The sequence below is a fragment of the Lissotriton vulgaris genome, chromosome 5 (assembly GCF_964263255.1).
Source record: "Lissotriton vulgaris chromosome 5, aLisVul1.2, whole genome shotgun sequence".
NCBI lineage: Eukaryota > Metazoa > Chordata > Amphibia > Caudata > Salamandridae > Lissotriton > Lissotriton vulgaris.
The window spans coordinates 1,227,419,337-1,227,445,492 of record NC_141693.1 but is presented as its reverse complement, the minus strand read 5'-3'; the positions used below and the strand labels follow the sequence as shown (position 1 = coordinate 1,227,445,492).

The 26,156-nt window shown below is 45.6% G+C and overlaps 1 protein-coding gene across 1 annotated transcript in view; it reads left to right on the top strand.

The window, feature by feature from the left end:
- The first annotated feature begins 14,139 nt into the window (after positions 1-14,139).
- Positions 14,140-26,156, top strand: part of TPPP2 (tubulin polymerization promoting protein family member 2) — a 91,596-nt gene continuing 79,579 nt past the window's right edge. The window contains exon 1 of the mRNA XM_086923059.1: positions 14,140-14,271. The gene's annotated coding sequence lies outside the window, so the exon portion shown is untranslated. The remainder of the gene's footprint in view (positions 14,272-26,156) is intronic.

The window sequence follows — 26,156 nt, the reverse complement described above, 5'->3', positions numbered from 1 at the left end:
AAATATGTGTCAGAAATGTTTTATGCTATAAATTATGTGGGCTCACACATATGCCATTAGATAAAGAGAATTGAGGTCCTTATGTATGATTACGGGAGATAACATCAGTCTAAAATAAATAAAACACCTTTGGTACAATCGGTACTTTATTTCCTTTTGGGGATAAATAACGATGAGAGATGCAACAAACTGATAATTCATTATGTACTATAGGTCAGTTTAGATAACAGCTATTCTTAAAAGGATTATCTGTTAATAGATTTTGGTGTCAGCAAAGTTGATGAAAAGACATTAGACTATTAAGAGAAGTCACGAAAATATGACATCTATTTGAATGTTTAACATTGTGTAATTTTGTTTGATCTAATGATTGAAAAGCTGTACATTCTTAAAAACCGACCTCAAGAACTACCGCCCCACCTCGCTCCTTCCCTTTCCGGCCAAAGTCATCGAGAAGACCGTCAACAGACAGCTGGCCGCCTTCCTCGAGACGAATGGTTCCCTCGACCCCTCACAGTCCGGGTTTCGGGCCAACCACAGCACCGAGACCGCCCTAATCGCAGCCTCCGACGACATCAGAACCCCGATCGATAATGGGGAAACATCGGCCCTCATCCTCCTGGACCTCTCTGCGGCGTTCGACACTGTCTGCCACCGCACCCTAGTGAAGCGCCTCAGCAACATCGGAATCCGAGAGAAAGCACTGGAATGGATCATCTCGTTCCTCGCCGGAAGAACCCAGAGGGTCCGCCTCCCCCCGTTCAGATCCGAGGCCACCAAAGTCATCTGCGGCGTTCCTCAAGGATCTTCACTCAGTCCAACCCTCTTCAACGTCTACATGAGCCCCCTCGCAGCCATCGCACGCCAACACAACCTCAACATCATCTCCTACGCCGACGACACCCAGCTGATCCTCTCCCTCACCAACGACCCCACCACCGCCAAGGCCAACCTACACGAAGGGATGAAAAACGTCGCAGACTGGATGAGGAGCAGCCGCCTTAAACTGAACTCAGACAAGACGGAAGTCCTCATCCTGGGATCATCACCCTCCGCCTGGGACGACTCCTGGTGGCCCCCGGCCCTGGGCACCGCTCCCAAACCAACGGACCACGCACGCAACCTGGGCTTCATCCTGGACTCCTCCCTATCGATGACCAGACAAGTTAACGCCATCTCATCCTCGTGCTTCAACACCCTGTGCATGCTCCGCAAGATCTTCAGACGGATCCCGACCGAAACCAGGAAGACCGTCACCCAGGCACTCGTCACCAGCCGACTGGACTACGAGAACACCCTCTATGCCGGAACCCCAGCCAAACTTAAAAAAAGATTCCAGCGCATCCAGAACGCCTCCGCACGACTCATCCTGAACATCCCCTGACACAGCCACATCACGGACACCTGAGAGACCTGCACTGGCTCCCCGTCAGCAAGAGAATCACGTTCAGACTCCTGACCCACGCACACAAGGCTCTTCACGACCTGGGCCCCAAGTACCTCAACGACCGCGTGACCTTCTACACGCCCGCCCGCCAGCTTCGATCAACCAGCCACGCCCTCGCCACCGTACCGCGCATCCGCAGAGCCACCGCCGGAGGAAGATCCTTCTCCTACCTGGCGGCCAAGACCTGGAACTCCCTCCCCCCCCCCCACCTTCGGCGAACCCAGGACCATCTCTCCTTCAGGAAGCAGCTCAAGACCTGGCTGTTCGAGCAGTAACTTACCCCCCCCCCGCGCCTTGAGACCCTCCCGGGTGAGTAGCGCGCTCTATAAATGCATTGATTGATTGTTTGATTGATTAAAATCACAAGCTAAGTTTTGTGTAGAATAAAACTCATAATCATAGTTGTGATTTATATATAAACAATTTAGTAATTTTTAAATTGACGGATCATGGATATATAAATAAGCGGCTGTACATTTGTAAGATTATTTTCTTTCGAAAATATGCATTTGTATCAAAAACGTTGAGTATCCATAGCGATATAAATGATGTACATTGCAAGGATCAATTTAAACATATAATTTATTCACAATAAATTTTTTAATGTATTCAATTTGAAATGTAGATGTTAACACTATATGATTATTTTGAATTATTTCAGTATGTGCATATTTAATGTGTTTTTTAATGGCTTAAATCATTGTATAACTCACCTTTGAATCACAATATAAGATGAGAAAAATAAGACATATTAATACTATACACAAGTAACATATACTATTAGTAGTTTAAAATTATTTCTATCGTCAAGTATAAAAGTGGAGGATATAATTCACGCCAAATTGCTCCATAACTTAATAGGAATAGACACTCTATATATAAACAGTATTATATCAAAAGTAAAAAGGGTGTTCAAGATGGCTGCCACAGTGAGATTCATGACTAAGGAGATGCATGAGGCTAGTCCTCTTTTGAGCTCCAAACAAAGTATAAATGTGAGCTCAAACTGGCAGTCGGGTTGTTACTAATCCGACTGCAGACTGCCGAATTTTCGCTGCGCTACAAAACTTAACAGGTATGACTTAGAAAAGATAGGGCCATTTATATTTAATGCCTGGTTCCATATTAACTTAAATTTAATATTGACTTAATAAACTCCTTCAATTGAGAAGTCGCAGGGGACTTGAACTTTATTTACACTGTCCAAAAAGCACCTGAGTTCACTTACCTGTATCTTTTGACGAATATTAACTTTAAACAAAGTAGGTAAGGAGATTAAATGATTAATACACATATGGACAAAGATAAATAAACTCAACCTGATGTATTGGCCTTTTATTAATAGAGTTACAGAACAACAATCGATTAGACATATATGTATCAATTGTATTCTATAATTCTTGAATCTTTGGAAACACCATTTCGGTATTTGTTTCCTTTTTGATTAAGTCACATTTGCTATAACAGAAAGTATAGGTCCATATTTTAATGAGTAACATGGACAATACAACTAGGGGCATGTGTAAACAGGCTAATATGAGAAGTTCTCATGTAACTATTTAGGCAGTCTATAATACCAGACCAGTAAGGATGGTTACTTATCACTCTTATAATGAAACTTCTTGAGGATTGCTATCTGTATATTCATGGAGAATCAAGAAATAGGTTTTCTAAGTAATCCGAAATAATGGCAAGGCATTTTAAGATGGTAGTGAGATATGTGTATTCAACATTGCTCTGGCTCCACAACATAACTCTTTTATAAAAGATGTTAGAAATATACGATGTGGCTGTTTGAATTTGTAGTTGATGAATTATAAGATAAGATGACTTTTAATAATATATTCTCTTTGTTTCATGTAGAAATAAATCTCAAAATACTTTTTATGCAATACCATGATGTTTGGTTCTAGATTAAACTATAGTGCCTAATTACAAAAGATCTATGAAAATCATGGTTTTGATCAAATCAGACACATTAGAATCAATGTCTGTGCTCTTGTGGACAGACATCTCTTTATGAGTTCTAAGGTTGTTACATAATATATGCATCTTGAGATATTCTTACCTTCATTGATGTGAAATTTTGTGAATTAAGAAATGATCATTTTTTTGCATGGGTGTATCAATTATTTGGGGTAAATAATAGAATGTATAGTTTAAATTCATGCATGGTAAATATTATTTATTTCATGTTTTACTAGGGGTCAACTGTTAAATTTATGATAGTCCTGAAGATGGTCTCATGGACAAATGCATAGAGACCGAAAAATCGACACTCACACTCTCTTCTGGAAAATAATGTACAATGAGAAGAAGTGTTTACAATAGTGACATTGAAGGATTATACAATTGTATTTATTTTCCCCTTGTTACATTGTTTGTATAACTGTGTATTACCTTTGATAAATTTAAAAAGATAAAACTTTTTTCTATATATACCCGTGTTTTGAATATTTATTGTTTTGTGATTGGTTCATTGGTTCTTGTGTCCTCACAAGGAACAAACCTATTTCTTAGATAAAAGACATTTGAATAATATCTCTCTGGCGAGTTTATCAATAATTCTTGCAGTTAAAAATATATATCAAAAGCACTAGAACAGAGTATTCTAAATAAATCCCTTGAAGGCACTTTTTACCCGTTCACTGGGAGATGGTGGTCCCCGGGGCAGAGAATAGCCCTTGAGGGGTGCCATGCAGCCCCCCTCCCAAATGTAATAAAAGAATATGGCCCTGTGACGGTGGTGGTCCCTGCAGTGGCGTAACAAGACTTGGGGGGCCCCCTGCAAAGTACATAGAGGGTCCCCCTCTGGACTCAGGGGAGGAGCTCCCATGCCTGGGACTGTGCTGAGGGTGCCCCCTGGAGCTTGGGGGCCCCCCAGCACTGTGGGGGCTGCAGGGGCCTTTGTTACGCCACTGGGTCCCTGAGGCCTCCCCAATACAAATTGCTCCAGGCCCTGGGAGATGGTGGTCCCTGGGGCATGGATGTCCAAGACACCCCCCATTTTTAATTTTGCATGTGACCCAGGGAGGTGGTGGTCCCCGGGGCCCAGGGAGGTCCAAGAGGCCCACCATTTTCAAATAAATATGCACTGGGGAGGTGGTGGTCCCTGGGGTATTAATAAGTCCCAGGAGGTTGGGCCAGTGCTCCCCCCTCCTTTATTATGCAAATCCCCCGGAACCTGGCACACCCAGTGGCAGATTATTAACAAAGCGTGGGAGTCTGAGTTTCTGTTTTTTAAAACTTTGCAGTGGGATCTGCTGATACAGCGCAATTCTCCAGAGGGACCCTCTCAAGGCTCGTCTCAAGCCAAGTCCCAAGGTGGCTTCCAACTCTTCCTGGTTTGAAGTGTTGGCAGCCAATCAAATCTCAGCACGAGATCGGAAGGGATTGTGGATCCTCCGCGCAACTATATATAACATTGGAAATTTCTTTAACTCAGTCTACAACTACAGAACGGATTTCCACCAATTTACAAAAAGGTTGCTTTTTGGACCAACAGCAACCTTTCTGCCATATTTGGTGTAATTCCGTTCAGCAGTTCAGGCTGTAGCTGTGTCTAAAGTTCCTACGGAAATTAACATGGGAACATGAGTTTCGGAACTCCCACTTTTTCTTGGTCCCTGCTTGATGGATCACCACAAAACTTTCAAAGACAGCAGCTGAAGTGAGTGGTAAACTAGTTTTGAAAATTTTCTGAGGATTCGTCAAACAACACCAAAGTTATTGGCAAATGAAAAAATGCTCTTCCTATGGAATCTCCATCCTAACTACAACTACCTAATGGTAATTGCCAGTAGGTAATATATACATATTCACTTAATGGAAAAACAGTGATGGTATAGCTAGGTGTTGAAATGAGGTAATGACTAACATTTTAAAAATAAAAAACACACAAATGTACCATTTATAGTTTAATAAACTAACTAGAACGTGTGCTCCCGTCATGCACTGGTTATGGCCTCACATATTACATCCCGCATGACTAAGGGTGGGCGGTGAACTCCACTCCACCAGCGGAGTTCACAGATTTTTGTCAACTCTGCGTTCCGCTTGGAGTGCAGAGTTTGAAAAAATGTGTCTGCTCAGACGCGTGGTGTATTTCTATTTCTATTGATGCCAGTTGCGGGAGGTACTTACTTCCAGCTGAAGCTCCTAAAGAGTCTCGTACTCGTGGATGCTCACGTGGAGAGCAGCATGTTATAAGATGGCGCCCTAAGTGAGGAGGACATGTATTCAGGTCCCATTACTATTTTTATTGATGCTGGTTGCGGGAGGTACTTAACTTCCAGTTGGAGATTTCAGCGCCTCTCATACACGAGGACACTGCCTTTGGAGCTACACAAATGGCCAACTTTTGCTAACCCGGTAAGGACGGGTTGTGCTTAATGATATAACGAGATATTCTTAATGTTTGAAGTGGATATGTTAGTGGGGTATGATACTTAAATACGATTTCACTTTCAAGCTAGAATTCATGGGATTTCGGCACCAGACAAACAAAGGGCACTTCTAAACCGCGGAAGCCTCACAGGGATAGACTTTGTTGCCCCATTTTTAGTAAGCAGGAGATGCAAGTTAGGAGGTTTTTTGAGTGCTGTGGTAGGAGGTGGTGAGAGGTTAGAACACCCAGGGATACATTCCCTCTTTTTGCTCTTTTTACTTGATAGGATTGGACCTGGAGTTTGCTGAATTCCTGGCAGCACTGTGAACTGATGGCTTGTCTTAGTATAGTGAAATATGAACTGAAATGTCAGACGGGACTTTACTGCACAAGTGTGCTGGTAAGGTCTCAACGTTACATTCTTTTATATACTCTATTTTTATGGTGGAGTGATTATAAGATTAAGTACAATTTACAAAATAACACTGCCTTGGGATGGATAACTGCGCTAAACAGTAAGAATAAGTGATACCTAAGTTAACTCTTCCTGGAGAAATGAATCTCTAGACAACTTCCATACAATTCAATTATCTGTAGTCAACGGAGAAACAATATGTGTACAAATGTTCCTGATTCAAGCTTCTTTGTACTGTATTTATTCCATACGTTCCATGAAGAAAATCATCTTTTTTTTCAAAATATATATAAACAAATACATTACAACAACATATATATATATACACATATTTACAATTAAAAATACATAACAAAACATATATATTTCTTCTTTCTTGCTCTTTTGGCCCTTATTATCAATAGGGATGCTCACAAATATTTTACATTGAGCATTCCCTTCAAAGATAGATCACCATCTTGGAGTTACCTAGAGGTTTTGTAAATTCAAACCTCTTTATTTATGGTACTCCTGATTTATTCCATATTATTTTTATTTTATATGGTGTCTCAAATTGTCTGTCGACGCGTTTCAGCCACACTAATTGTTGGCCTCATCAGGACTAGGGCAGTCGAGTGCATAGTATTCAATTCCACCGGTATTGGTAGTTTCAACTGGAAAACCGGGAGGATGAGCTTTGCCCGAATGCTCTCCACCTAGTGTACTATCCAGGTGATAAATCTTGAATGGATAGTTCCCTTTGAAATAACGTCCCCTTTCAATGTGGGACTTTCTTCTCCTCGTAATACCAATCTGACCACGGTGTCTCTTCCCGGACGTGCTACTGTCACGTGACTCGGAAGGCAGTGTGTTTTTCTACGCCTACAATTAAGTACAGCAAACCCGCTGAGGTCTTCAAATATTTTGTTCAATTTTGTGATTTTAGGTTTAATTTAATGCAGCAGTAAGATTCGGATTGGGATTTTTTATACCTTGACTTTGATATCATGTGGGATGGAATTATCACCATATGAGAAGTAGGTGCTTTTTTGTTTTAACCTTGTAGTCTTTACGTTGAGACTGATAGTGATCTGATAGTGACTGATAATGATCTGGGAGGACATGGAGTTTGATGATTGTTGTTTTTGCGTTGTTTACCCTTAGGTTTAATTACCTGATGATTAAGGTATTTTTGGTTATTTGTTGATGCATGAACATGGGAACTGGCTAATGTGTATTGCACTCTCAGAGTGTGCATGGTGCACCTCCATATCTCCTTTACGGATAGATTTGATATGCATGCTTCACATTATATTTACAGTGGTGAACGAACAGCTTCAGGGTGTGACTAGAAGTACTTGAGAAAGTCCATGATGAATAACAGGACAAGGGCTTTTCAGTGAACCTGGTTCTATTAGATCTGTCGGCAGCGTTCGACACCGTGTCACACACCATCTTGACCGATCGGTTGTCGAACGCTGGCATCAAGAACAAAGCCCTTGACTGGTTAAAGAGCTTCTTATCCGATCGCACCCAGAGAGTCACCATGGATGCGTATCGTTCAGCGGAGGTAGAGATTTCAAAAGGGGTGCCACAGGGCTCCTGCTTAAGCCCAACCCTTTTTAACATCTATGTGGCACCCCTGGCAAGAGTGATGCGCATGTATGGTTTCATCCCAGTACCATATGCTGATGATACGCAGCTCCTCTTCCCTTTCAAGACTCTCTCCGCTGATGTAAGAAGCTCTTTCTCATCAGGCATGAAGGCAGTGGCACATTGGATGTCCTCCAATTGCCTTCAGTGCAACGTCAGTAAAACTGAGGTAATGCTGTTTGGAGAAGCTAAAATGCTATGGACCCCAGATTGGTGGCCGCACGACCTGGGAGCAGTTCCCAAACCCAAACAGGTCGTGAAGAATTTAGGGATCCGATTGGATCAAGATTTGTCACTCAAACAACATATTAACTATATTTCAGGAATATGCTTCCATACCATTAACCTGTTACGAAAAGTTTTCCCTCTACTACCTGACTCCTTTAGGAGAACTCTTGTTCAGGCATTGGTTTTAAGTCGGATTGACTATTGTAATGGCCTGTTGCTTTCTGCCAACGAAGGCGTGTTGGCCAAGCTTCAGGTCATTCAGAACACGACAGCTCGTCTTGTCCTCAATGTCCCCCCGAGAACTGCATCTAAGCCCCTCCTTGAGCAACTGCACTGGCTCTCAGTCCGGCAGAGAACTACATTTAAAATATGTTGTCTGATTCATAAATGTCTAAATGGACAAGGGCCCGCCTACCTCGAAAACAAATTTGTTCCCTATATACTAACTCGATCGCTCAGGTCCAGCAACAATCTTCTTTTAGTGGTCCCCCGTGCTAAAAAAGCCAGACATGGGAGCAAAGCACTATCAATCACAGGACCCACATTATGGAACAAACTCCCTCTGTCTCTGAGACAGTGTAAAGAACATCTCACATTCAGGAGACACCTGAAAACTGTACTGTTCAGAAATGAGATCTAGTCTCTATTCTTTCACACCTCTGTTTCAACCGGCTCCAAAAGCGCAGAGATACTCCACTAGGAGTCGATTCAAGCGCTATACAAACCAGCAAATAAATAACTAATCTGATTATAAGACGTGTTTACATCCGTCTTTTTTGTGAAATGTGTTTTAATTCATGAGTACTATGACTTACTTTACATGAGGGTAAGGCCTTGGTTTCCACGTTAAGCATATATTTGGAACAAGTTCCAATTTGTGATTGGATGTCTGAAAAAAGTCACAGTGAAGTATTTTCACTTGTCTGTTCTACACCAGAGATCTGTATGGTGTTACATTGGCTTTATCTGTTTACTTAGCCGTGAAGAAGTCGCGGGGCAACTTCACCTTTAGCGACGAAACACGTGTTGGCTGGCTAAGAATCCAACAAAGTTACAGAAAAAGAAAAGAATAAAGAAAAGCGGAATATAAAAAGATTGAAAATGTTGTGTGCTCTAACAAATATTTATTATTCATTCCAAATGTGTGCTGGGGATTGTGTTTGCTTTTTGTTGTTGGCCCAGGCCATGTTATAGGGGGATAAATGGTTCCCTCTACCCTACAGCACCATAGAATTATACTAGGTAATGAATTGAATGTATGTGTGGATTTTCCCTAGTGGCGCCAACATACCTATAAAAAAAAACACTGACCCGGATTTACATTATGCCCATTATCACTTGTTTGATAGAAAATTCAGCACAGGTGTTTTTTGTTGAATTACTTCATGTCCACAAAGCCTATAGTACACTGTCACAAATATTGCATGATATCAATGATGTAATTTGGGATGTCTACAGTGATGTCATCAATATTGTAATCGTACATGTCATGAGAGATTGTAAAATGGGAAGTCTTAAGCAGTGTATGATGGGGCGCAAGTTATAGTTAGTTCCCTAAACTTTAACCAGTGAATTTCAGTGGTTTTTAATTTTTTTAATATTTGCTGTTATCCCATTTCAACATCTAACTATAAGTCATTTCAACCCTTGTATTTTTTCAGTAAAATTTAGTTTTTCTAGTCCTATTTTAAGTTGAGCATATGCCCAACACTCTCGGGAACCTGCGGACAATGTGACCACTGTGTACAGCCTTCGGTTATGCAAAGCGGAAGGTTGGCTGTGTGGGATGGCCTCTGGTCAGGCCCTGCACCCACCAACCCATGGGCAGCCCCGCGGGCACCCAAATGTCTGCTACACAAGCCTTTGGCCATGCTCAGCATGGGGTTGATCACAGGGCCTGATCCCCTGCTAGCCCTGTGCCCAACTCCCTTCAGGCTCCGAACACCCCTCCCCCCAAGCACCTAACCCCTTGCACATGTCTTTTAGGCACCCCCTACACCCACCTCCCACATGGGTGCCCACAACCCAGAGTGTGTGATGTGAGGCCTTCTTCAATAATAAAGTAGTTACATAGATGTGAAGAGTAGAAGTAAACTAATCAGTCAATCGGAAGAATGGTAAACAGGGGGTACTCAAGTCAAGTCAATAAATTTATATAGCGCGCTACATACCCAGAGGGTCTCAAGGCGCTTGAAGAGGGGTGGGGAATTACTTCTCGAATATCCAGGTTTTAAGTTGCTTTCTGAATGCTAGGTGGTTTTGAGTGAGGCGAAGGTGCATGGGAAGTGAGTTCCAGGTTTTGGCCGCTAGGTAGGAGAATGATCTTCCTCCCATGGTGGTTTTGTTGACGCGGGAACCAGCAGCGAGGGCTTGGTTGGAAGAGCGCAGCTGGCGGGGGGGATGTAGAAGGAAAGACGTGTATTGAGGCATTCGGGTCCAAGTTCGTAAAGAGCTTTGTGTGCGTGGGTGAGGAGGCGGAAAGTTATCCTCTTATTGACGGGGAGCCAGTGGAGGTTTTTCAGGTGACCAGAAATGTGTTCTTTACGCGGGATGTCTAAAATGAGTCTGGCTGATGCGTTCTGGATGCGTTGGAGTTTTTTCTGAAGTTTTGCGGTGGTACCGGCGTAGAGGGTGTTTCCGTAGTCCAGGCGGCTTGTAACCAGTGCGTGGGTGACCGTTTTTCTAGTTTCGTTGGGGATCCAGCGAAATGTTTTTTTGAGCATGCGAAGAGTGTTGAAGCAAGATGAAGAGACGGCGTTGACTTGTCTGGTCATCGAGAGTGAGGAATCCAGGATGACGCCTAGATTCCGTGCGTGATCCGTCGGGATGGGTGCTTTTCCAAGGGCCTCTGGCCACCAAGTGTCGTCCCAGGCGGAGGGGGAGGTACCTAAGATAAGGACTTCTGTTTTGTCTGAATTCAGTTTCAGACGGCTATGCTTCATCCAGTCGGCTACCTTTTTCATTCCTTCATGTAGGTTGGGTCTTTGGTGAGTGAGAGGATCAGTTGAGTGTCATCAGCGTAGGCGATGATGTTGAGGTTGTGTTGGCGTGCGATGGCCGCGAGGGGGCTCATGTATACGTTGAAGAGGGTGGGGCTGAGTGAAGATCCTTGTGGCACGCCGCAGATGACTTCAGTGGCCTCTGACTTGAATGGTGGGAGGCGAACTCTCTGAGTTCTTCCGGTAAGGAATGAGGTGATCCATTCCAGTGCTTTTCCTTGGATTCCGATGTTTCTGAGTCGTTGTAACAGGGTGTTATGACAGACTGTGTCGAAGGCTGCGGAGAGGTCGAGGAGGATAAGGGCGACTGTGTCTCCATTGTCCAGTAGAGTTCGGATGTCGTCTGTTGCTGCGATGAGTGCGGTCTCAGTACTGTGTTTGGCTCGGAAGCCGGACTGTGAGGAGTCGAGGGATTTGTTGGCTTCGAGGAAGGCGGCGAGCTGGTTGTTGACAGCTTTCTCGATGACTTTGGCCGGGAATGGAAGGAGCGAGATGGGGCGGTAGTTTTTAAGTTCGGTGGGGTCAGCTGTGGGCTTTTTCAGAAGGGCGCTGAGTTCGGCGTGTTTCCAGCTTTCTGGGAAGGTGCCGGAGTTGAGGGAGCAGTTGATGACGTCTCGGAGGTGTGGTGCTATGATGGAGTCTGCTTTGCTGAAGATGTGGTGAGGGCATGGGTCTGTGGGCGATCCTGAGTGGATGGAGTTCATCAGGCGGATGGTGTCCTCCGTGGAGATTGGGTTCCAGTCATTAAGGATGTTCAAGGGGGGTGAAGGTACGGCAGAGGGTTGGGTGGGTTGGTCTTCGGGTTGGTTGTCGAAGCTGTTGTGGATGTCTGCGATTTTGTCATGGAAGAACGAAGCTAGTGAGTCGCAAAGGGTTTGAGAGGGGGTGATGTCGTTGGAGTTGGCAGTGGGGTTGGTAAACTCTTTGACGATGTTGAATAATTCCTTGCTGTTGTGGGCGTTTTTGTCTAGTCGGTCTTTGAAAGCGGTTTTCTTGGCAGTCCGGATCAATTGGTGGTGTATGCGGGTGGCGTTTTTGAAGGCGTCCCTGGTGTTGGTGTTTGGGTCTTTTTTCCAGTTCTTCTCAAGGGAGCGACAGAGTTTCTTGGATTTCTTAAGATCCTCGTTGAACCAGGGGGCGTTTTTGCTGCTTAGCTTGATTTGACATTTTTTCAAAGGTGCTAGGTTGTCGGCAGTGTTGCTTAGCCATTGAGTGAGGTTAATGGCTGCTTGGTTGGGGTTCGATGAGTAGGCAGGGGGGTTTTGAAGAAGCGATGTGGAGATCTGGTCGATGGTGATTTTGTTCCAGTTTCTTCGCAGGGTAGGTTGAGGATGGTTGTGGGTTGTGGTCTTATTGTAAACGAAGTGAACGCAGCTGTGGTCCATCCATTGGAGAACTGTGGTGTGACTGAAGGAGATATGTTTGCTGGAGGTGAAGATAGGGTCGAGAGTGTGTCCTGCGTGGTGTGTGGGTGTATTAACAAGTTGGTTGAGTCCGAGGTTGGCGAAATTGTCCAGAAGGGTGGTGGTGTTGTTGTCGTTGCTCTTTTCCAGGTGAAAATTGAGGTCTCCCAATAGGATGTAGTCCTCGGAGGAGAGGGCGTGTTGGGTGATAAAATCAGTGATGTCTTCAGTGAATTGTGCACGGGGTCCTGGTGGCCTGTAGAGGAGGGTGCCTCTGAGTGTGGTCTTGGGGTCGGTGTGGATCTGGAAGTGAAGGTGTTCGGCGCTAGAGAGGTTGACGTCCGAGCTGGTTGAGATGCGGATGGAGTTCTTATGGACGATGGCGATGCCTCCTCCTGTTTGGATGGTGCGATCTTTTCGGATAATCTTGTAGCCTTCCGGGATGGCTATGGTGATGTCTGGGGCTGAAGAGGCGTTCATCCAAGTTTCTGTTAGGAAGGCGACATCTGGAGAGATGGTGTCTAGTAGATTCCAAAGGTCGATGGCGTGGCTGTGGACCGATCGGGTGTTGAGTAGGATGCATTTTAGGTGGTTGGCGTCAGATCTATGTTTGGTGTTAGTGGGTGAGGAATTGGTTTTTGTGCCGTCAAACTTGCAGGAGTTGCATGTGCAAGGGTGGCGAGGGGCGGGTCAAAGATAAGAAAAGAAAAACAAGCCAATGCAAGACAAAAAATAAGAAGCAAGTAAACGAGAGTGACAATAAATCCAAGAAATGGCAAGCAGTGGGCAGACTGTAAACCCACTGTAAACAGTGGCGTAGGAAGGGGGTGCGAGCCGCCCTGGCTGTCATCACTGAGGGGGGTGACAAAATGGCAATTTTTTTTGTCATTTTGTCAAGCGGGGTTGACAAGATATTTTCCGCACCGGGTACCACCTGACCTTGCTACGTCACTGACTGTAAATTCCAATTCCCACAATAGGGACAGCTGTCTGGTAGTCGAAACCCAAAAAAGGAGAAAGAGGGATGTGAATGGCGATGAGGAAAAAATAGCAGGTGTGGAATAAAAACGGAACAGCCTGTTCATTAGGCATTTCCAGCACTCAGCAGCGACCATTGCGACCCTGCACCTATGTGTTTTAGTTTGTTTACAAACAATCACTGACTGCAGTTTGCTTGTTTGGTTAGTCAGCAGCTGCTATTTTATTGAGACAGGAGCTGTTGGACTTGGGAGCCTCACGATTTCTGTAGTTCACTCTTTTATTTATGTATTTGAAACGTTTTATATAGCGCTGCAAGACCCAGGGGTAGCAGAGAGCTTTACATGAGCATTAAAATTCCAGTCGGTAGTCTGGAGGCATCGCAAGTCAGACTCTGCAGTCCGGCAGCCTGGTGTGGGAAGGCGTGTCCATATACACCTATTCCTGCACCGCTCCACTGACTCATGGTGACGCTGGGCCTTTGTTTACAGTAGCCTGTTTGTCTGTTTGACCTCTAATGCAGTTCGTATCGGGCAATTTGCTTAGTATCTGGCCGAAAGGCCAGCGACCCCTGGTGTCCGAGAGGCGCAATGCAGCTGGTCTATTTTTCGGATGGAGCCACCACCCTTTTGTGAAAACACTGTCTGACTGTCTGACTGTCTGACTGCGGCAGCTCCTCCCCTGATGCTCTCTCGCTCACGCCCTATAACCAGCCGTATTGTGCATCACTTGGGCTGACATCTACTCTCGCAGAAGCATTTGTTCTCCTAATAACTGCACCGGTAAGATTCTTTTTTAAAGTTATCTTTATCGATAAGGATCAACGATACAATAAAATAGAGCATGGGGAAGATAAATATAATTTTATTCTAACATGGTTGTAATTGAAATGTATACTGTGCACGCTCTACTGGGCTTTCTTTAATTGCTCGCTAAAAAGACATTGAGGAACCATGGATTAAATACATCAGTTGCGCTGGAATTAGGAGTGCGGGGGGTGCTGCAGCACCCCCGTAGACCCCTTAAGGGCTTCCGATGGGGAAATAAAGCAGAGGCCTTTACTTATTTGGCTTGGAAGCATTTACTGTGTCTTTAAGGACAAACTGTTTCACGAAGAGCAACTTCCTTTGACAGTGTGCTCATTTTTTTAAAATAAAGGCTGCGTTTACTACTCCTTCCTCTTAGTGCATAAAGGGTATAATTGTAACCAGTGGCCCTTATACTGGGGTGCTAGTGAAAGTAGTCTACAGTATTCCAGAGATTTTCTATCACATAAGTAAATAAAGATATGGTTGCTTTCCAAAGTAAATTACACTTAACTCAAAATATATATCAGTCAAGACATTTGAATCAGGGGATTTCGCTGGCCAGCAACCCCACCCTAGTAACTGTTGTCTCTGGCCAGCAACCCCACCCTAATAACTGTTGTCTCTGGCCAGCAACCCCACCCTAATAACTGTTGTCTCTGGCCAGCAACCCCACCCTAATAACTGTTGTCTCTGGCTAGCAACCCCACCCTAGTAACTGTTGTCTCTGGCCAGCACCCCACCCTAAAAAGTGTCCCAGCACCACTGTGATGAATGCCTTGCTGGGAGTTCATGCCTAATGCTTCTGAGCCGATGCTGTTTACAGTCGGAATCCAGAGGTGTCGGCATGTGGAGGTGAAATGCTGCGGGCATCAATCAATCAATAGCTGCCCGTATTAAGGAGTCACGGACTCTCTGAACTGGCCTCTGCGAGTGTTCGCTTCTTGCGTGCACTACTAAACGATGCTTTCCCTTTTTTGGGGAGTCGGATGGTGCCCTTGTGAGGGATCAGACGCCCTGTATTAGGGAGTAAGAGGCAGTTTGCAATAATAAGCCAGAGGCCGTCTCTGCTGGAGAGTAGACGGCTGCCTTCTTAGTGAATTCGAGGCACTCTGTGTTAGGGTCCAAGGCTGCTGGTGGAGAGACTGGGGCGGCGTTAGCAAGTCACAAGGCCTGCAGGGAGAGGCGCAACTAGAGCCAAATTTCGGGGGGGAGGGGGGGGGGGGGGGATTGCATAAGAAAAAATTTCGTGGGGAGCTGAACCTTTAATCAGTAGGCAGAGTGGAGCTGCAGGGCTCCAACAAGGGTTGAAACAACAGCAAGGCCTAATTAGCATTCAAATGGTACTTTAAAGACCTGTGAAACGTTCGGGTGCGGCTCTGTGTGTGCCCGGGATCTGTCCCATCCCGGCCTGCCACACACGACGGGGGGGTGGGGGGGGGGGGGGGGGGGGTTTGGGGTGGTGGTGGCTGAAGCCCGGTTAGTCCAATGGGTGTTGCGCGCCTGCCTGCAGGTGTTATAGAATCCGAGGCTCTCTGTATTGGAAGGTCATGTCTGCATTAGGAGGTCAATGTCCGCCCTTAAACGAAAGCTGGAGGCTCTCGGCGCTAGGGAGATGAAGGCGGTATAGAGAGTGAGTACCTGTGAGGATGGTAGTCCCTGGCGCGGTCTCCCCGTGAGGGCCTGCTCCTCACGGTGTCATTGTTTCCTAATGCAGAAGACCATAGCTGAGTCCCACTGTGTTGGATATATGCGGGTTCCCATGAAAGGAGCACTGACTTTGACACAGGTCGCCACCACCCCCAACAGCAGGCCATGGCGCTAGCAGTGGTCGATGCCAGCTGTTGCTAGTGGTGGGATACAGTCCTTTGGGCCTGAGACCCAGCAGGGAGGCAGCCCTTGGGGTCTCTTGATTACATCTATGTAGTTGGTAAAGAATGGGCTCCGCGGTCCCCACTGTTCGCACTCGTGTGCATGAGAGCACTGGGGTGCTAGGGAGGTGGCAGGGAGAACTTGAGGTTGAAGACCACTCAGAGCGTTTAGTTGGCAGTCAGTGCTGCTGTCTCCCTCTCCTCCCTACACACCCCCTGTGTGTCTCCCTTGACTCCCCCACCCCTTCCCTGAAGGGGCTAAAGGCATGGCTCAGCCTGCACACATGATTTGATTACCTCCTTAGCCCTGCATCCTGTGCTCTCTCCCGCCAGTGAAGGGAGACACCAACAACCCCTCCTGATTGGCCAGAGAGTGTTCTGAAAGCCTGTACACAGCCTGAGTGTGACAACTCCTCCCTGGCTAATTATCATGGGGCCTGCGGCACACCTGAAAAAAATACATTTTGTCTGGATTTTTTCACCTCTTAACCCCTTCGAGGCTAATGACGAGCTGGGCTCGTCATGGCGCTTACCTGCCGTGCGCTGATGACAAGGCCAGCTCGTCATGAAATAAAGTAAAACAACAATTTGCAGCACAGGACGGGAAAACGCCTAGCAGCCATGTGGTTAAGGTTGGTGTGGACTTTAAATCAGAGTGGAAAGTTGGATTTGGGCCAACTAGCCCAAGACTGGGTATAATCTGAAGACGGTATCATGTCCAGCCTTTACCTTTTACTGAGCGCTCCACATCTGTGTAGACGTAGGTGGAAGGCCTAACTATAACACTAGTCTAAGGAAGCCACTGTCTACTTCAGCAGCAGGAGCAAAATGTGGAGGACTGTCCTTCGTGCAGACACTGCATCTAGAGGCCAGATGTGTTACAGCACCAGGCAGTGAGGACTGGTTGGAGAGCTGAGACCAGAACCTGCTCTGGCTGCTCAGCCTAACCTGCATGTACCCTGTGAGTGGCACTGACATGAAGAGTGCCCATGTGTTTCACCTCTGCCTCTACACTGTGAGATTTGCTGGATGCAACCTGATGCCCTTGTATTTTGTGATTGCGGCTGCCCGGGGCGCACGCAGGGCGCCATTCTAATAGGGCAGCCCCATAGTGCCACATTCAGGCATACTTCCCACACAGTCCACTCCCCTGGACCGACCCTCCAGGGGCGCTGCTGGTGCATTTGGCGTGCTCCCTGCATCACCTCCAGCGCAGGGGGGTAGGCAACAAGGTATTTATACCTGTCCCATCCATGTGCTGCCCCCTTCACCACCACTGGACACACTGCCACCTGCCCTATCCCATACCCAGTGGGCCAGCGGAGTGATTTTCCTGCTGACCATGCTTGTTTATTTGTGTTACAGGCGGAGTTACAGGGCGATCTACAGGTAATTTGGTATGCAAGGGTACCATTTCAGAGAGCACAGCTGGGGTGCGCTATGCCAAAAACCCGGCAGTCTTTGCAGCTGGACCCCAGGATGCAAGTGATGGCTCCCCTTTACCCCCTCTGGTGGGTGCAAGCCTTAGAAACTGGGGGCATGCCTGGTGACACTCCACCCTCCAAACGGTATGAGTTCTACTTCTGGAGGGTGGTCCATGGTCTGTAAGGGAGGAAATCTCCAAAACTGCAATTGAAGCATTGAATGGAGAGGCTCCCGGTGCCAATTGGCTCATCAGGCGGGAGGGCAGCTTAGGTACTCAGCCGCGGGCGGTAGTGGGAGTCCCTGCCAGGCGGTGACATGGGGAGGGGAGGGGCAGGGTGGGGGGTAGTAAACTATGGTTTACGGATTTTTACAGGTAAGTAAACATATAAATAAATAAAACGAATTTTGTTGCGTGCACTGCATCCCCAAATGCGATGCAGTGCGCGCAATGAAATTCGTTATTTATTTATATGTTTACTTACCTGTACACCTCCATCATCCATAGTTTACTACCCCCCACCCTGCCCCTCCCCCTTCCCACATCACCTCCCGGCAGGTACTCCCACTACCGACCCCGGCTGTAGGTACTCCACTCTGCCTGCCCCTGGATCACCCGTACATCAACCCACCATTTGTCATATTTCATTTTGTAAATAAACCTGCAGCAAAATTATTTCCACATAACAATGTGTGTAGTCTGAATGATTTCATCATTGTGGGTCACGTAGTGCTTTTCAGCACTGCAAAAAAGGAAAAACAAAAAGATAATAATGCAATGGTATTAGCATTTTTTTTCAGTGCTGAGGCAGTTTTGCAGGCTGGCGCTGGGATGGGCGGGGCAGGGGGAGAGTGGTGGCACTGTAAGTGCGCATGACGGTCTTGCTGGTCCTCTTGGGCTGGCAAACAGTCATGCGCATTTTCCATGTTTTCACCTGGCTGTGGAGTCCCTGTCTGAGTGCCAAAACACAGCACTCAGACTAATCACAATGCCCCATTGCAGCATTATGATTGGCTTAAGGGAGCCTGGGTGCTTCCTGCTTCCACAGAAAGAAGAGGACGCAGGAGAGGCGGCATCCGGCTGGTTGGTAAGTGATTTTTTTTGTATCCCCCGCCCACTACTTCCTCCTGGGAACAGCCGCCACTGCATTTATCAGTGTTGCTGGGGGGTTTGCCGATATTGGCGATATGCCCAAAAGCCCATCAGCATTGCACTCAGTGAATCCTTAGTGCCTGACAAACCAGTATCCTTGTGTGACCTTAGTGCCATCGTTCGTGGAAGGAGCATAGAACCCCCGTGTCCCGCCGCCGGAATTTTGGAGCCCTGTTGATATCAATTGGACAGAGAGTTATTTTAAACCATCTGAAATCGACCGCTTTTGAGCACAAGTAAAAAGGCAATCATCGCCATTAATTATCCCCACATCAGGAGGATTATATCTTCTCGGTTTCACATAAATACGCATTATTGTGGCCATTACTTTTAACTCCGGCCGGCGGGTCTAACCGAAATCCTACTCCTTAATTAAGGAAATATAGAAATTTAAAATCAACAATCAAGACCAACTAATTACATCAGTGACTATGGAATATCCATCTGCGAATCTCAACTAAAATAGAATATCTTCATCACATAAACAAAGAAAAGAAACTCATTGTACAGATAATCCAGATTGCGACATCAATTAGCATTAATACATTTCGTGTCTTTAAAATACTATCGTGGCTGCTCCAGAAGAAGGCGCTGGTTCGCCGAAACGCGCGTAGAGATTAATTTAGCCACATTTTTCTCTCTTAATAATTGTGTTTATTTTATGTAACCTTTATTTGTTGGATCATTTGCCCCCTTTTTTAACAGTGTTGTTGTGTATTCTCAATCTATTAAGTCACATACGTTAATTATAATTTGTGAATGTGTATTATCATTTCAATGTGTTTTAAAAATTTGTGAATAAAATTGAACCCTCCCTTTTTACAAAAAAACAATGTTTTAGCTCAGTTCATTTCGACCACTTATTACGTTCTGTTGCCTAGATTGATACATATCAAATTATTTGCTTTTCCCAGGTCTAGGAACTCTATTTCCATGCACTCAGGGGGTCCTTGATAAATATTTACACACTTAGTGCCACTGTGCCAGACTCCTCATCATGGCGCAGCCCTGTGATCATCTTCAATGTCAGACCTGAGTTCCCAACACTCTTGGGGAAACTATTGTGTAAATGTGGTTCCTATGTCCGCTAGCACCTTACCATTGCACCTTCTGTTCTTCTGCAACCTAACTTCCGGTTGGGGCTATGCCCACCCATCCACCTTTGCTGCTAAAGATTATTTCGCCTCTTAGAGTTGCAGGCCTCTGCCTTGTCGCTGCTCACTGCCCACTTTCCCACCTGTCTTCAAACTGCCACTGCTGCTCCTTCCTGGGCTGGTGCCCATTGAACCGTCTGCATCCACCCGTGCTCAGCAGTGCAGACCCTTGGGCTGCACAAGCCACAGGGACTGAAGAAACAAAAACGGAATCCGGTGCTGGACTGTGCTGGTGGCACCGACTCTCCTGAGATGCTGTGTTGGCTATAATGACGTCACTGCTCCACATTATCATAAAATGACAATCTGTGTTCTATGTAACACCTTAAAAAACCTAAACTAAATAATATTTCCATTGTACCTGCATTCTTGAAAGAGTGTGTTCCTGGAGAGAATAGAAGAGTTACTAAGTAACAGGAAATATATTTGGAGAATACGGAATGTGAAATAGAATTTATTAAAATATTCAGAACATTATCTTCATAATAAATGTAATAATAAAATAATATGCATAGACATATATTTTACTCAAAAGAGTAACACTGCCTGGATATTCTATTTATTATGAGTAAAGCGTGCGGTGAATGGACTAAGTCTTTCATCTACACGACCCTCTAGAGTTAATCATCATTGCTTGCCTTTGCTACCCCCTGAATTCCAAGCCTAAGAACGACGTCATTGGTGGTTCGGTGAGCTCACATTAAAGTCTGTTTGCAGTGTTTCCAAAGACAATGGCGATCCTTGCCAGACGGATTACCTCACTTCCTTTAGTCACACAGGCCCGAGCCTGACTCAGTCTGTTCGAGACAGTTGACGGCGCTCTTTATGGAGAGCCTAGGGCAGTCTCTATGAGGGATTCAAAGGTTGTTGCTGTGGAATGCTGAGTGTGTCTGCTGAGAGAACGCGGTGACGCGTGGAAGGTTGCTGGCCTGTGACGTGCTGCGGCCAGCCTGGCAGCCATTTTAGAGTTGGCGAGAGGATGACGCCCTGACAGGTGCTAAGGATGCTGTGGCTGTAACCAGGGCCTGACGCTGAGTAAAGAACTTATCTATCACCTAAGTGGCCCCTGACTCTTTAATACTGCAGACTCTTCTCCCCAACTAAAAGAACATCATAGATGAGTCGGCGAGTGCATTAGAGAGTCACGTCTGTGAGAGGTCGTCTGTGTTAGACAGACAGTAGATGTTGATCTTAGAGAGTCAGCAGCTGTATGTGTTACAGAATATGAGGTGTCCATATTCGAGGCCCGGGGGAAGTTAGTCGAGGTTTTTGTATCAAATAATTAACGGCTGCCTTCGTGATGGCTCCTGTATGTCCAAGGCTGTCTGTGTCAGGACACGAGAGAGCAGAAGCTGAGTATAGATAAAACCTAGCTCCAGGAATTTTTATACGGGTGGGCCAAGGGTGCATTTGGGTGGGCCACTGCCATGTGCGTCCGCAGACATTTTTCCAGGGGGGGTGGCAAAATGTTAACGTCATCACCATCCTCCGACATGATGTGTGCCAGGTGGGGCACAAGAAACACTGGGGCGCAGAACTGGGATAGACTCAATTAAATGCCAGGAATCCAGGACATGTGACTGACCCTGCCACAGGCCAAAAAACACCACCTGTAGGGAAAACGCAAAAAATTCTGACAAGGTGCTTTATCTCTGTCTGCTAGGTGTGCAGACTTCCGGGTCCTCGATCCAACACCAATCAAGGCTGTCTTCAGCACGATTCAATTTTTATCAGAATACTTTAAAACAGCCTATAATTAAAGCACCAGATTAAATATACTGTATGCACAGTGTATGTTAGGTATTATTTGTAGCTCACATATTTACCAATATTGGCTTCTTGGTGCTAGAATTCATGAAACTTGTATCCAAAGTTAAAGCACAACATCAAAGTTAGTAATAAATAATGCATCAATCACACACGCTAGTGATTCGCCAATGGGTGCTCCCTTTACTAGAATTCCCCGGGCATTGCTAAATTTTACACACATTCAATTCATTTATACAAAATAAAATGTATAGGTCCCAATGTTAGCTATATTTTTTAAAAGAAACTTAGAGTCCCTCTACGTGTAGTCAATGTCAAACTGACAACGTGCCCACGTTTAGGGATACAATAATGGCCAGCTCCCTTATGCAGAAGCCGGGCACTGTAAATGTGTGGCACATGCGGCGCCCGCAGCGGCGACACATCACAGGTCCAGGGATGCTAAGTCTTACACAGTGGTCAAAGTGGGGAAAAAAAAGTAGGGGAACAGTGGGCGGAGAATCAAAGGGCGGGAATACCCCATGGATTGGATCTGTGGGTGGAGCCAGAGGTGTGGCCAGAATGCGCAGACATCCCAATTTTTAGTTTTTGTTTGGCATTTCACTACCCCGTGTAATCAACCAATGGATACACATGATTATTTAAGGTTATAATGAGTTATTGACATTAAAATATATTCACACAGTGGGATATGCTTCTTATCACAGAATGTACCAAATACGATAAAATGTGGAAACACAGGCCATTTGTCTTCGAGCCATGGAGTTTCTGTCATCCGCACTTCTCCCTTTTTCCACAACAGCAGTTCAAACATGAATTGCAAAATATCCTAGTTTGCAAATGTTTTCTCTAAAATTATGGCTCTGCCATCTGTGCCTCATTATGTAAGATCTGCTGCATGATCTGACCATTTAAACTAATAAATTGTTTGTAGCTCAAACAAATCAAAAGTTAATATAAAATGTGACTTGTGTTGCTGCAGAGTGAATGGCCTATTGTAAAGGTTGACGGATCACCTTTCTCACTGCTGCGTTTGTATGTTACACTGGTACTAATAAGGCAAAATCTTTCCAGAGACTGTTAGCATGTGTACACACGTCAAAATAATTAAATATCTGAAAATATACTGCATTACGCTGCAGCCTTTCTTTTAATGCATAATTTAGTCAACACTACGGCATAATGTTGTCATCCTCTGCTGCATAATTAATTCCAGTGGCCCCACAGCAGGCAGCACATGTTAAAAGTGCTTGTGAATGAAGCCGGGTGACTGTAAGTTTGCGAACTTAGTTTGGTGTGCGTGCAAATCCTGCATTGCCAATCCCTGGTGAGTTGCAGCTACTACTGCTGAAACAAGGCCAATGGAGGTACCTCTGGGTGAGTCAGACTTGCCTCAAGGGCAGGGCCAGCCATAGCACTGGTGGTGTCCTGTGCATTAATGTTTGTTAGTGCACCCCAATGACCAACTCTGCCATGGATTCCCTCACTACCACCCTTTTTAACTGTGCCACCCAAGTTTCCATGACCACTCTCTCTCAGATACATTTAATTTGATTTACAGCGTCACTCATACCATTCTAGGGTGTCAGAGCACTTTACATCACACACATTACACAGAGACAATCAATATGTGTGTAAATCACTGTATAGAAAATGTTACATAAGACTAAGGACTACAAGGTGTCGGAGTCACATGACAGCCATACTAGTAGCCCGTATAGTTTTATAGTGATTGGTCCGGAATGTAAAACGTAATACCATGGTTGGGGGTTCTCGTTAATAATCAGAATTAATTTCTGTCCAAAAGAATACTATTTGGGACATTAGGATAATCAAAGACTGGGAGGGTGGGGGGCAGGGGGGGGGAGGAACATAACGCTTTAATTTATACCTTGCAGTTTGTATGCAGTTTGTATGCAGCTCTTAGATGACAGTTAATAGCTCACTGTTCTAAGTTAGGATTTTAACTTATAAACTGCAAGTAACAAAAGGATCTCTCTGACAAAAGCAGTAGCCCACTGACCTATTTACATTATGTGCACTTTGTGATCTGCATGGCGCATGTTTTTTGCAGCCGGTACATTAACCCTCTGAGCTACCTTTCCATGAGTCAAAACTTCCACTAGACAAAATTCTGATCTCTCTCTAGGAAGAACATTAATCACCAGAGTCATAATGACATTTTTATTGTTGCCGAAAATTGCTGGAGGCCAGGAAGGAGGCAGCAAGCGTTTTTAAAACCATAATACACTTGCAAACATGATGCCTCCACCTAAAGTCAGCACCCGGTGCGGTCACACTGGTTGCACCGCCCTAGAGCTGGCCCTTCTCAAGGGTCCTGTGACCTCAGTGCCAGGATCACTGATGCTCTAGGGTGTGCTGCTTCATAGGCTTGCCCACAAGACTGGAGTTGAACTTCAGTATGGATTGTGGTGGACAAGCCTTGAAGGTTAACCTACACTTGTCATGCTAGGGTCCACCTGCTGGTGCGAAGACACAAGGACTTCTAAGGTGTTGCGAAGCCTTCTAAGGTCTAGCATGTGATTGTGCTCTTGCAGGAGAGTGGTCTGGTGGACTGGTTATTAAGGCTAAACCTGGTTCCCAGTTCCAAATTAAGAAGCTCTGACCATAGTGCCACATCCTCTCTCCCACTGAACACCGTACTGCCCCACTGAGAAAAACTCCCACTGTCTTCAACTACAACCCAATTGTTGCCGCTATAAACACCTGGACGCGGCTCAATTTAAATTACGCACTAGACAATAGCAATATGCGGCCTACAAAAAAAAAAGTAACAACATCCTGGAAAAAGCAAACACTTATAGAGAATGCAAAATTTAGCAAACCATAGGAAATGTAAGCAGGAACAACATGGATACCTTAATGCCTTTGTACTCACTTTTCAGAAATCAGTGAGTGCTTTTTCCTGAAAAGTTAATGACACGACTACAGGGCCCTGAATGGACCCATTTCAATGACCATTGCTTATATCCTTACAAAACGTAAGCAGTATGGTAAAAAGACCACATACCTGGACGCAGAGCTGCAGCACACATTTTGTTTTCCAATCCACACATAGCAGTACCTCCAGGATTGGTGCACTAGTTCCAAGTCCAGGGAAAACAAAGACAAGAAAACAAAAATAGCGCTACACTGGCAAACTCTGTAAAAGTGGTGCTAATGTGTTTCAGTGTGAATAAAATCAGTTTGGCCAGTTTGCTACCACTCTGCCTTACTTTATTTAGTTATTTATATATTTTTAGCCTTTTATTCCCAATGCTGCACTGCACTTTGGAATTAAAATGTCAGAAAAATATGACATTTCCAGCAAAAGCGTCTTTCTTTTTTGGATCCATTTCACAGGGAAGCAAATAAAAGAAAGGAGAGGAAAGAGAGTTAGAACCCCGTCTTGTAGTCAAGGTTTTCATGGGCGTCCGCAGGGGGGGCAAGGAGGGTCGCTCCAGGGGGGGCAAGCGCTCCTCCTTGCCCACCCTGCGGACGCCCATGGCCACTGGGGGCTCGATTTGTCGCATATATGTCTGGGCAGGCCTGCTTCACGGCCCTCCTTTATCACTTCTTAGTCTTACAAGGCCCAGTAAAACGCACTCTTTTCCAAATCTCTTTCTAAATATTATCACTCTCAAAAAGTGTTTTTCCATGTAATGTTCCTTTGATTGGAAGAGGAGGTTTCTGAGGTGGGAGTATCAGGCAAGTGACACTTCTCGGGGTCCCTCTGTGCGAGCCTTCAAGGAGAATCCCTCTTCAGTACTACCTCCACCTGACCCGGAACTCTGCAACACACTCCCTTACAGGCTTGATTATCCACTACTCCTCTCCAGTGCACCTTATCTCTCAGCTAACCTTGGGCCCCAGCCCCATATCAGGCACCATCCTGCTCCACTTTCATTTTTCCTTGTAAAAACACTAGTAAAATCACCTTCAAACTTAAAACATTGAATATAGCAGTAAATATAATTAGCAAACAGGTTAAAGTATTTTCCACAGTCGCCCTTATGACCCGACTGCTAATTAAATAAACAAAAACAGAAAGGGCAGGACAGGGTCGGCTTTAGCGCTGATGCAAAAGTCTTTTTTGGCGCCACACCAATTACCTCTTTCTCCGTAAATACTTTACTACCACCTTCCAACAGTACCCCTCATCCCTCCATGGCCCCCCATATTGACCTCCTCCTCTGATCCCCTCACTGCCACACGCCACAAGTGCCTCTCATCTCCCCATAGCCCCTGCCCCTCATGACCTCCTCCTCGGATTCCCTCACTGCCACACGCCACAAGTGCCCCATATCTCCCCATAGCCCCTCCCCCTCATGACCTTCTCCTCGGATTCCCTCACTGCCACAAGTGCCCCTCATCTCCCCATAGCCCCTCCCCCTCACGACCTCCTCCTCTGATTCCCTCACTGCCACCCTCCACCAGTGCCCCTCATCTCTCTGTAGGCCCTCACCCTCATTATCTCCTGCTCAGACTCCCTCA